The sequence below is a fragment of the Neopsephotus bourkii genome, unplaced genomic scaffold, assembly GCF_033783945.1.
Source record: "Neopsephotus bourkii isolate Nb327-2 ecotype Australia unplaced genomic scaffold, CSIRO-AGI_Nbou_v1 NB_1181, whole genome shotgun sequence".
Lineage (NCBI taxonomy): Eukaryota > Metazoa > Chordata > Aves > Psittaciformes > Psittacidae > Neopsephotus > Neopsephotus bourkii.
The window spans coordinates 1,948,361-1,960,765 of NW_026901666.1; the positions used below are offsets into that span (position 1 = coordinate 1,948,361).

At 36.4% G+C, this 12,405-nt stretch overlaps 1 protein-coding gene across 15 annotated transcripts in view; it reads left to right on the top strand.

The window, feature by feature from the left end:
- MBD5 (methyl-CpG binding domain protein 5) overlaps nt 1–12,405 on the top strand; it is a 161,055-nt gene that overhangs the window by 632 nt on the left and 148,018 nt on the right. For 9 of the 15 annotated variants that reach the window (XM_061363707.1, XM_061363720.1, XM_061363721.1 and 6 more), the window contains exon 1: nt 11,927–12,354. The exons of 3 other annotated variants lie outside the window; for them this stretch is intronic. The gene's annotated coding sequence lies outside the window, so the exon portion shown is untranslated. Of the gene's footprint in view, nt 1–2,692; nt 3,099–4,029; nt 4,048–11,926; nt 12,355–12,405 lie in introns of those variants that run through there. 3 more of the 15 variants (XM_061363710.1, XM_061363711.1, XM_061363708.1) reach the window with 3 other exon arrangements.

Here is a 12,405-nt window from a genome sequence, read left to right on the forward strand (position 1 = left end):
CGGTGGGCTCCCTGGATGTGCTTGCGCTGGTTTCAGGCCGTTATTTGACTTGTTAAACCCCTGCCGTCGTTAGGGCCCCAGTTGTACAAAGACCCACTGATGATCTTAACTTCTACGGGTTGTCCAGGAACTGGACTCCCGACGAACGTCAGTGTTTGCAAGATGAGAATTGGTGTGCGTGTGATAGCAGGACGTGGTTATTGTTGGGGGCTGGCTATATTTGGTCAGTGGCCTGTTTAAATATATGTGTGCGATCTGTTTTGCCATGGCCTGCTGCTGGGAAGGCCAAATGTCTTCATCCACTCTCAGGCTGTTACTGGTTTGTTAGGTCGGGTATCACCAGTGGGCTGATCTGACCATTTTTTCTGCTGATTAAAAGGGATGTTAGGTGTCAAAATGTCTGAAATAGGTATTAGTTTGCCCCCTTACATTTTAATCTGGCTCAAGGAAATCCTGACTCAAGGAGGCCTTCTAGAGATTTGCTAGAATCCAGAAGTAAGAGTTTGGTCATTAATGCCAAGTTGAAATAAGAGTTCTCTACATAAGTAGGATGTTTATATTAAAATTGCTGTTGTCTGCTTATTTCTGGAGCTTAATTATGTCCTTTGTAATTTTAAAAAGACAGTTTGAGTGCTCAGTTTATTAAGTACAGTGGAGCATGCTGAACTGTTAATAGGCCATGAGTATGTATTTCAGTGGGGCATCATGGTTAGATGGTGGTCAGCAGAGAGCGTGTGTTATCTCTGCCTCATGCTGGAAGGATACTCACAAGAGCGAGCTCTCCTGAAATGCTTTGGTATCTTCCATTTCTAATTTGTACATGTCCTGCGTGAAGCAGCAACTTTGTGATCAAACTGGAGCAAGCTTGGGAAGGCCGTAATTTGATGGGATGGGAAGAATGAGAGAAAAGTATAGTTGGGCCAGTACTTAACGATATTGTGAGGGAGAATTGAAGGTAGCAGTTACAATTGTAGTTCTTTCTAATAGTTTGCCATTAGTTTTCTATTAGCTTATAAACACAAGGTTACTTTGGTTTTAAATGTAAAAAATATCAACAGTGGTAATCATCATTGCAATTGGCAAATGCATGTATAAAACCCCATTCTTTAAACGTCTGACCTTTCTTTTAGTTAGTTTACTACAGGTAAGAGTTGGGCAGCAAAGGACTGTCCAGGAGTGAAGAACAGTTTTCTGTTGGTTTTCTTTCATGACACTGCTTCCTTTCTCAACCTGAGATACCACTGATCTATTTTCATCCCTACGTGGAAATCTATAGTGGCTTCAGGATTATGCTCCCAATATACATACAGCTGCAAATCTGCCTGCAACTTTCATGGCCTACAGCTGATGAGATGTATTATTTATTATGGGGAATTAACACTTTAATCTCTTTGTGTTTTGGTGTTAAAAATAGGCATGATTTCTTTTAATTATTGCTCAGTAAAGTACCCTAACGAAATTCTAGGCAGAATAATTCAAGCTCTTCTCTTACTTTAAATCCTAGAGGTAAGATTACTAGTAAACCCTTAATTTCCATAGGCCTTCAGTGCCCACCACTGAGTCTGCATTGGAAAGCCAACTGCTAGTTTGGGGGGATTGGGTAGGAAAGATTTCTCCTAAGGAGCCACTGGTGGGGCTGGGATTCCAACTTGTGTCGAAAGCAATTCCTGTGTTTCTGTAGTGCCTAGCACAAAGGGATCTGAGGCTAATCTGGAGCTTCTGTCAGGTATCACAGCCACCTTTCTAAGAACAGGAAGAATTGAGTCTCAACCTCTAATAAGGAGTAATGTGTGTTATCAATGGCTACAACTAAACAGCAATATAGTTTTCTTTTGTTTGGGTCTTTTAAGATCTTTTTGCTGCTATTATGAGTAGATATTTATAGTTGCTAATTGCTTTTAGGAAAACTTTGTGTTTTTCATTTCTTCATCTTTTGAGACAAAATTAATAATTATTTTCCTAAATTACAGGTTCATGGCTTCCCAGACTTTAGGTCAGAGAGGTTGGTTTGAATTAGCAAGGAACCTGCCATGGCAAAATGTGGGCTGTGTTAGACATAAAGATGCTGTTCAAGCCAGATTTATGATTGTCTTTAACAGACTTTCCTTAAAGTTTACTGTATTGCCTTTCTTTGTGGATAAATGTGTTAGTTTCTATTTGGGCTAGGTTGGTAGGTGTTTGGAGAGAATCTTTATGGTGCGATACTTTCAATAGTTGAACTTTTCTTTGCTTGTAGTCCTTTAGTTTTAATTTGCCTATGGAGGGGTCAGTCTTTCTCCTTGTTAAAAAAACATGGAAGATCTTGGCATAAGGGACAGTCCACTCAAATGGAATGCCTTCATTTTTACCTCGGTTATTGATTTAAAATGGTCAGAAAATCCCTCCCCTTCCCCTGCTATTACTCATGACTGTTCCTTGTATGTGGAAGATCAGTAATTTGAATACAGTCCATAACTATGAAATTAGTTTCTGAATCAGCAGTAAATGCTTATCATGGATGTTTCTTCTGGAAGGCAGCCGACTAGGTGAGTGGCTGCTTGTGTCCATTTGAAGGCCCACTAATGTCAGCATGTTTTTCTATGGGTTTAAGAGACCACATGCACAAAGCAGTCTGCAAGAGAAGAAACTCATCTGTTAATGGCTAGGGACACACATTTTGAAAGTGACTTTCTTTTTAAAAAATACTGTTAAAACTGGAAAACTGTGGTGGAGTTCTGCTGCTGCTTCTAAGCTTGTTTGGTTATTTGGGGGCTTGGGTTTGCTTGGCTCTTTTAAGTGCCCTGTTCTGGTTTCTATTTTGTCCAGTGGAAAATGGGTGTCAAACTTACCACTGAGTCTGACAATAAAAGGATACAGGATACAGCTTTAAGGCTCTTATGTCAGTAAGGACCTGCTTATTCATTTTAAGAATTACTTGAATGTTTGAAACCACAGCCCTTCATTGACTTTTCTTTGTATTTATTTTTGGAGCTATTAGGTGGAATAATACTGCTCAATCAGATTCAAATAGGCCTGCACGGGAACTGAAGACTGTATTAGGAATAAAATTTTGGAAGACCATTGGAGACAGATAAAAATTAGAGCATCCTGAAATCTAGGTAACTGGAGTTAAACCAAGTGGGATGCTAATGAAAAGCAGGAGTTAAGAAATTAAGAAGTGCTGACTCCTTTTCTCTTTTCAAATTCCAAGTTCTTTATTATATCGTTATTTTTTGTTTGTTTGTTTGTTTTTTAATGAATTGTCTAGAAAGGAGTTCGGACTTTGCATTGTTTTTAAATTGAGGTAAAATTTGTCAAAACCTTTTAGGCTACAACATTATGAAATGTATGGGTACATACACAAATATGTTTAGCTGCATACACAAATGCACATGTATATGTACAAACGAGTATATAAAAGAAGTATTAAAAACAGGTAAAACAGTACTTAAAATGAAAGTGATTGTGTGGCTCCAAATATCTGTATTTCAAGCCTTTTACCTCTAAGTAGTTGTTTTGGTCTGGCACATGGCAGCACAAATCAGTCATTACCATGAGATGGCTATTCATAGACTTTTGTGAAATGGCTTGATCATCTCAGTTTATCTGCAGCTTGACAGGTGTTCCGGTCACGAAAATCTCCATTACCTCCTGTCCTTCCCATGGGAATGACTTGAGGAACAAACCATTGAGAGTGGCTTTGAGTGGTTCATGGGCTTGGAGCTGAGGGCAATACAGAGAACTGAAGGTGCCCAAGATGTTTAGTTGTTTGGTGGTGTTTGTTTTGTTTGTTTGTTTTTGTTTGTTTGTTGTTTGTTTTGTGGGGGGGTTTTGTTTGTTTGTTTGTTTGTTTGTTTGGGGGCTGTTGTCTTTTTTCTAGAAATGTTCTGTTTCAGAAGCTTTAAATTTACTTAAAAAATGAAATGGTGAAATGTCTGGGAATTCTTTGGGATCTCTAGATAATTTATCAAGTAAAGAATAAAGCATTTCATTTCTTAATCATTAAATTCTTTGACATGTTTTCTTTGTTTTCTTTTTCTTCTTTTACAGGAAATATTTTAAAATAAAGTAAAGAAGCAGTATTTTAAGAATTCTTATCTTGTCACAATATCTTGTAATTAAGACCTTTAGAAGCAATATGCTAATTACCTTATTCCCACATGAGGTAAAATTAAAGCCCAGGATTAAGAAAACCACCACCACCACCAAAAAAAACAACAAAAAAAATCATGATTTTTGCTTAGTCTGTGTTTACAGTGACATTAAATCCAAAATTATTTTCATGATTTACTGAAGGAAGAGTGATCTGAAATGTAAATAGCATCTTAAACATTAAGTCGGTTGGTTTTCAGCATCAGTAACATGGCCTCACTAAGAAAAAATCCCAAGTGAGGCAACCAGAACAGTTGTCAATTGTTTGCACAACAAATCCTGTTGGATCAAATGGTGATATTCTCAACATTTAGATAAAGAGAGGCTTGCAGTAATGTTGCCTTGTACCTCACCGCCAAAGGAAACAAATGCAGTTTAAGTTAGGAGAAAAGTAAAAGTCAGCCAAATAGAAGCTGGGCCTCCATATCATAAATATAGAGAGGCTAATTTTTCCATTCATACTGCCTAATGTTTCAAAAACATGTAAATCAAATTCCAGTTTGCCAATTTTAGACTTCGTTTTTAAGCTCTGGTAGATCATTGCCAACACATTATTTGGGATTATCTGTTCTGAAAAACTAAAGGCTTTATAGAAATGTGTAAAACATTTGGTTTCTGTCTTCATCCTTAAGTTTTTACCTGTATACCTCATGTGTATTTATATATAAATACACATATATGTATACTCATGCATGCATATTTATATACACATATGCCTGTGCATATATAAATATATATGCATTTATGTGATAGGCCCTGCCAGAATGAGTACAAATCTCATGTGTTTTGGTAGGACTCAAGCTGTAGCTTGACAATAACAAACAGCTAGCACTGGCTTTACATTTTGATTGTGTTTGTACCTGATCTACTTTTAAATTATATGTATTTAAAATTATTTTTTTACTTTTAAGACTGATGTAATGAAGCTTAAAGCATCTATTTTCTTTTTTTTTTTAATATAAGTTTGCTGTCAGCCTAAGGAGGTAATTTTTGCTTATTTTATATGTATGTAGCAGATAAGCACAAAAAAGTTTTTGCTGGATCCTTCCATCCTACCCCTAGCTGAGAGGAGGAATTTTTCAGTATCTGCTGTTTTTTTGTAAGAAAACACTGTAAAAGTGGGTAAATGATATCATTGATTAAAGAAACAAAGTAGTCAGGGATCTGTAGCAAGCTGGTTTTTTTTTTTTTTAGAACAGAACTTCCTTTTGTTTTTTACTGGCTTGGGGGCAGAAAGGGGGGATGCATCATTGTGCCTTCATAATCTTTATAGGGAAGAAGCTTGGCTAAAGGAAATTATGAAAAAGATCAGCTTTAGAAGGAAGGCATGTTGGTATATATTGGTGGTGCTATGTGGTTTTGTTATGTTGTTCTTGAGTGTGGCCACTTGAAATGTGAAATGATACTACAAGTTCTTCTGGTATTTCAAAGTTCAATAGCCTTTTTTCATGCAGTTCGAAGTCTTGAGGAAAAAAAGCCTTTGGAAAATACCCTTCTGTTTTGCAAATGTTTGTTTTAAAGTTTTCTGGCATTTCTTCCCCCCCCCCCCCCCCGTTTTTTTTTCCCCTTCAAGGATCAGACCATGTTTCTCAGGGATAGCCCCCTTTGAAAACTTCATCATTTTCGTCAGAAGAATCCCATTCATACTATCTTAGGAAAGGTTAGGGTTTTTTAAGATACGGTTTAAAAATATTTTCCCCTCTTTAATATTTTGTCACACGGGAGTTCTTGCTGAAGGGTTTCTTGGCCAGTTTAGAAACTAATCTAGTTAAAAGATTTGTTTATACTTCCCATCTCTGTTCTGCTGATGGTATTAGAGTGTGGGCCAGAGCCAGGCAGCTAACTGTTTATAGCAGTCAAACTTCAATTAAAGCTGCAGCCTGCAGTTTACTAAATATCAATATGTTCATGGCAGCTGCAAATAATTGCAGAAAGGCTGGAAAGTACAGTGGTAGCTTGTGATTTTTCTCTTTTGCAGTAGATGTTTTTTCACTTGCTCTTTTTTTATTTAAGAGTCCTGTGTATACTTTCAAATTCAGAAATGCTTTACCTTTTGAAAGAAGCTGTTTATGAAAGACTGAGATTTATATTTGGGATTGTATCTTTTTGAGGCAAAATACTCATAGATTTCAGTGTAAGTTTTGCCTTAAATAAGGGCTGTAGAGTATGTTCCTCTGTATGGGAGCAGGTATCAAAATTCCTCTGCCACAACTGTTATACACGCTGTTGTCCAAACTCCAAGTATCATTGACTTTTGTCTACTAAGGTAATTTAAATGTTGAGGTTTGTTAAGTCTCATCTTCTCCAATAACTCAACAATTTCTGTGGGTTTAAAAAAAAAAAATCAAACTAAGAACATAGATTTCATTTAATACTTTAAACTCCAGGCAGATGTTTGGGTTTAAGGATTAGGTATTTAAAAATGTGAATTGTTGGAGTGTTTTAAAACACGCGTGTCTTCACTTGAAGTCTGCCTTGGTGTTGTTACTAAGTAATAAAGCTCGGATGTGTCTGTAGGCCATCTGAACAGAAGCAGCAAACCATATCTGGCCTGTAGGCTATTGGTTCCTCACCTCTGTTTTAAAATTAGTAAAATCATTTGCACCATGATTCATTTCTAAAAATTACTTGTCCATCTGTGCAGAGCGTACTAGCTATAAAGTTGCAGTGCTCACTGTGATAATGCTGATGTTTTTTCTGAAAGTTGCATTACCTTCTAGCATCTTTGTTAGAGCTTTTGTATCGTGCTTTGGCCAAGTAATTTTTCTTTGATAAATAGGTTTGTATTAGGCACGTAATTTGGAGCATTATAATACTGCTGTGTAAGGTGACTTTAGTTTTTTGAAATATCAGTACAATATTGGTACCCTTAATATTTTGTTTTTAAAAAGCTGTATAGGAAATCTTTACGCTAAGGAAAAAACATAAAGGATCTATTCTGTTTTCACTGATGTCAGTGCTAAAATATTTATCATCTTCCTTGGGTGTTGAATCAAGCCCTAAATCTGAATTTTTCATGAGTTGTAACTTCACAAAGGTTTTGGGGAATGAGCAATGCTAACCATGTAATGATCACAAAAGCTGGTCATTAGGCAGCTTCTCAATCAGCTGGTATGTGGATTCCTAGTGAATGACCTTACATATTAGCTTTCTTCCTGTGCTTGTGGGTTTTGCTGATCTTTTCCCATGTTTCGCTTCATACAGACTTTACAGCTACAAACCAGTCTTCATCATTTTTTGTAACTCGAGTTATTACCTGATGTAAGAGTTCTGCTAAGAATCTGCAGACACATGGTAAGGTACAAGCTGATGAGTTTATCCCTGTAACTAAAAAATTAACAGCAAATAAAAATATAATAATTTTTAAGTAATATAAAAGAAACATGTAAATACTGTACTCAAGTAAAGGTATTTCTGGGGGGGGAGCTGCGTTATTTTTCTTAAAAACAGTTACTGCTCTGGTAACTACGGTTTTCGTCAGAGAATGAATCATATAAACTTTGTAGAACCTGTTGTTTACAGTTTTTTTCTTTTATTTGGAAGCAGTTAATGGACTTTCTGCGAATAATGACCTGAGCTGAATAAAAATAAGTTTCACTTCATTCAGGATTTTTGAAGCTATGGGCTGGACACAAGAACCTGAGGCAAACTTATCCCGTAGTGCAACTGTTGGAAGTATATTATTCCTATGTTTAATATGACTGAATGTAACAAAACAGTAAAAAAAGTGTTAATACTCAACTTTTACTAATTATTGCAAGTAATTATGCTTTGTGTGTACTGGAATTTATAGTATTTGTATGTCTGGAAGTTTTCTGAGCTTTTATTACGGAAAACATGAAATACTTTTTAGCCTCTGGCTTGGTTGGTAATACTCAAAATTCTTAGGTAATATCTGAAAATGGTGGTGAATGTGAACTTATTCATTACTGATGGCTGGTGAACCTTAACCGAAAGGTACTTTAAACCATCTCCAGTTATAGTTGTCTTGCAAGCAAGCTCTTCACAGAGACTTCTGTTTAATGTCCTATGAAGGGTCTGAAGAAAGTTGGTTAGCATGCGTACTAGAGGTCTCCACAGATAGCTAGCTTTTTAGGATTTGATTATAGGAATTTCTGTGTTCATCAAGACTTTGCAAATAATTACTACTTTTTTTAATCTCTGTGTTAATCCTGTCCAGTATAATCCATGATTGGTCTGGCCTCAATTTGCATAGACTCTCCTGTTTTTTACTTTTGCTTTACTCATATACTTTATTTTGCGCTAGTACAAGTACCTAAGAAACTTACTAACTCTTTGTTGGTCTCAGTAAAAATGTTTGATGCTTGACTTGGTGGCATTTTTCTACATGTCAGTGGTGCAGTGAGTTTGGAATACCACAAATAAATGTGAAGCTTCAGAGAATGCATCACCATGTGGAAATACTTCTAATTTTGGATGGTGAAGCCTGCTTCACTTGAGAGGCAAGTTCCCTGAAGCTGCAAGGTGCTGCTTGTGTAGTCTTCCTGCTGCTCACTGTGGTATTCAGCACTTATTTTGAGGGGAGATGGTGTTTTGCTCTCTAAGAGAAAGGAGGATTGTAACTGAAAGCTTCTGGAGAGGCCTTGTGGTATGGGAGTAGGAAGGAAACATGTGAGACATTAGGAAGCAGCAGGCTTTGGGGAGAGGGGTTGGTGGTCAGGAGCAAAGCAGTGGGGGGGGGGGGTGAACAGCAGAGGGGAGAGAAGGGGATGCAGCAAAGAGGGAAGTGGATAGAGGCAAAGAAAGAGTTTGGAGAAGAGTTGAAGGGTGGGGGGTGGTGCGGAGGTGGTGAGGGTTGTAATGAAAACTGGAAGACATTTGAGAAATGGGGCCATGTGGCTGTGTGTATTTTTCATGGTGGAGGGGAAGAGAGCCAGTAACGGACTCGATGAGAAGGGGCAGTTGGTGACTACTTAGAGGGAAAAAATCGTAGCCTTACCAAAAACACAAGTATGAAGCCCCATGGCTTATATTTTCACTCACTGTATCAGCTAGAAAATGCTTCTTAATCACAATCTTTACGTGCATCAGAGTCTCATGATGATTTAAAAAAGGAAATAAATAGGCATCCAGCATATAAATATTTTTGTAATGCCACCACTGTTGCTGCCTAGACATGGAAGAGCTTGAAGTTGTAACAGTCTAGATCATCCAGCATATTTGGTCAACAAGCCCCACTGTTTTCAAATGATAACTGGTATCACTAGAAAAGGAGTGCTTAAGTATCTTGGAGGACTTTGTCCTGGATGTTTAGGTTTCCATGAGTTAAATCTCTAGGCAACTAAATACATGACTTGAGTTCAGCTTTTTCTTCTTTGTCCTACTTCAGTTCCATCTTGTGGGTGTGAACTGTACATCTTGGTGGGAGGAGAGCATTGAGAATTCTGCTGTTCCCATAGCATAAACAGTTCTCTTTGTCAAAGACCTACATGTTTAAGTTTTCCTTAGGAAAAGCATCCCATCATTATGTTCTGTAAAGGGTGACTGAAATGCTCAGCATGCCTTCTCTGGTTTGCTACTATTATGTTTACTTTGACTATGTTCTTTCTTACTCCTCCTGTGAGTAAACAATTCTAATCCACTGCTGTACATGCATGGCTTTTTGTTATTTATTTCTGAACCTCCCTAGTTTTTTATGCATCCTTTTGACATCAGAAGACCAGAAGTAAGCGCTGTATTCCTAGTGAGGGGAAACCACTGATTTATATGGATTATTCTAATCCAGCATCATGCAAGCAAAATCAAAAAATAGTTTGACTATCTAATGATTCAGAAATGCAGAAGTGTTGCCAAAAATTTTAGCATTTGTTAGCTTTACACTTGAGCAAATGCATTCTGGTAGAGAATTTAACTCCTTTCTTTTAACTCTTCAGAGTTTTAAGGGTGTGAAACAGAAGCATGTGGTTTACAAATAACAGAAATATGAAAATTATTTTTAAAATTGCTTGTGTCTTCCTTTTCAGATAAATATCTCTGGTCTTATGCATACAGGGACAAACATTCCTCCACTGAATACAGCCAGAAAAGGTTGTGCTGTTTGTTGTTTTTTTTTTTTGTTGATGTTTGTTTGTTTGTTTGGGGTTGTTTTAATTGAACAGGAGGTTTAGTATGATTTAGCATTTCCTAGTTTGAGACAATGTCTGAAGTATGGCTTATGCCACTGAGTTCAGTATATCTTAGTAAAGGAAGGAGTATCTTTTAAATAATATCATTTTCTGTGTATTTTGAGTGCTTAAGTATTTCAACAGAAATAGGAACAGAATTTTTTTTTAGGAACCTGCACAGAAGTGGGAACCAAATGTGTTGATTTTGGAAGCATTAACCAGTCTGCATTTTCAGGATTATTCTCTGATCCCTTTGAATTCAATGACTGACTAAATTATTTCATCCACCTCCTCTGGACAGTGTTTTTTTGTATATTTGTCAATCATAATGGGAGCCTTGCTATTGCTGTAATACAGAATAATAGTAATAATGAGGTTTGGGTTTATTATTTACTTCTGTGAAATTATTTTAGACCTAATATGGGGGGTGATTTTGCATGCTTCAATAAAGAACAAAAAAATAAAAGTGGTAATTTTGGATGAACAATAGAAGAGACTTCTTATAATGACAGAAACTTGGACTTCTAAATTTTGATTTCTATTGGACAGTTTAAATTCAAATTGCTGATACTAATCTATGTTACCTTTTTTGCTTGCTACAAGGGAATATCTTTGCACTTACAAGAAATGAGCTTAATTGTTTTCATTCCATTTTTTTTCCTGTCCTGTTCAAGACTTACATTTATGTTTTTCTCTAAACTGCAACAGTGATACAACATTGTTTAAAAAAAAATGTTCTGGTGCAGCTCTGCCAAAAACAAGAAGGTATTTGTTCAATGACCTGAAATAAAATTATCTCTAAACTAGCAATGAGTTACACATTTTCCCCGTGATTCAGCATTTGATGAAAAATGTGTTAATAAATATTTGCTTTAAGTTAAAAAACCAAGTTTAAGAGGATTTGGGGTTTTTATTTAAACTTTATATAGAAATCTGTGGGTAGATTGACTATTTGTCTTCAGGTAGGTTGGGGGGGGAGATCTAACAAAGTGAAAATGCCTGTTCTGTATAAAATGTAAATGCCTGCTCAGCAGCTGGGTTGATATCAGATAATCTTTCTTGTTAGATGTTTTTATCACTATTTTAAAATATAAAACTTTAAAATCACACTTAATTGTTCTGGGTAAAATTGAGGAAAATAATGAATTTCTGCAACAGTTCAGTGCGAAGTACTAAATAGGACGTACATGGAGATGTTAAATGTTTTAAGAGTGGTGGCATCAGTTTTGTTTGTGGCCAGGGAGTTTTACATTACTTTCTCATGACTTTTTACTTTATTTTATGGTGAAATACCTTTTCTACATGGAAGAGTAAATTGGACATTTTGACACCTAGTGATTTTTTTTTAGATTGACTGATATATTTATTTAGTGTTATGTACTGTGATTTGATGCTACCATTATAATATTAAGTGGCATGGTTTTGGTAAGGAAAGTGTAATGTATGGACAAAACACTGAGTTTCTGTAGAGAGGATAATTGCTCTCCTGAATTTGAATAGCATATGTCTGTGTGTGTATGTGCATGGCTTTTTATGAGACTACTTCATTTGCTAGTATTATCTCATAGGCGTTGCTTCCCTTGGAGATGAATGGGACTTGTCCCTCTCCTAGAGGTGAGCTTATGTCTTGAAGTGGACTGTAGTGTGGAGAGTGTAGAAGTGGACTGTGCAACGGAAAAAGAAGTTTATGACTTGGGCAAAACATTTTTCCTATTTCTGTAGAGACTTGTGTGTTTAATGTCCAAAAACTTTTTCATAAGTACAGCTATAGAATACCTAAGGCTATTCCATTCATCTTTTCAAGGGCAAAGGCTTTTTTTTTCCTTTCTTGCTTTTTCTTGATTAATTTTTTTGAGAAAGGGAGTTGGCAGAATGAACTTTATAGTTTTTTCCTTGTTGAATCGACACTCTGTAAAATTTTATTTTAGCAGATTCGATACAAGAAGGAAGAAAATGATAGACTACAAGTAGGGCACAGAAAAAAGTTGTAGGTTATTAAATCTTTTCAAGTAGAAAAGTAAGTAGTTCAGTATGCTCACAGAGGTTCCCGTGTCAGCATTTGAGAAGCCTGGAAGAGATTATCTTCAGCCAACAGCACGTAAGGAAGGACAGGATGTGAAGGAACACTGAACTACCAGCATGAATGAAA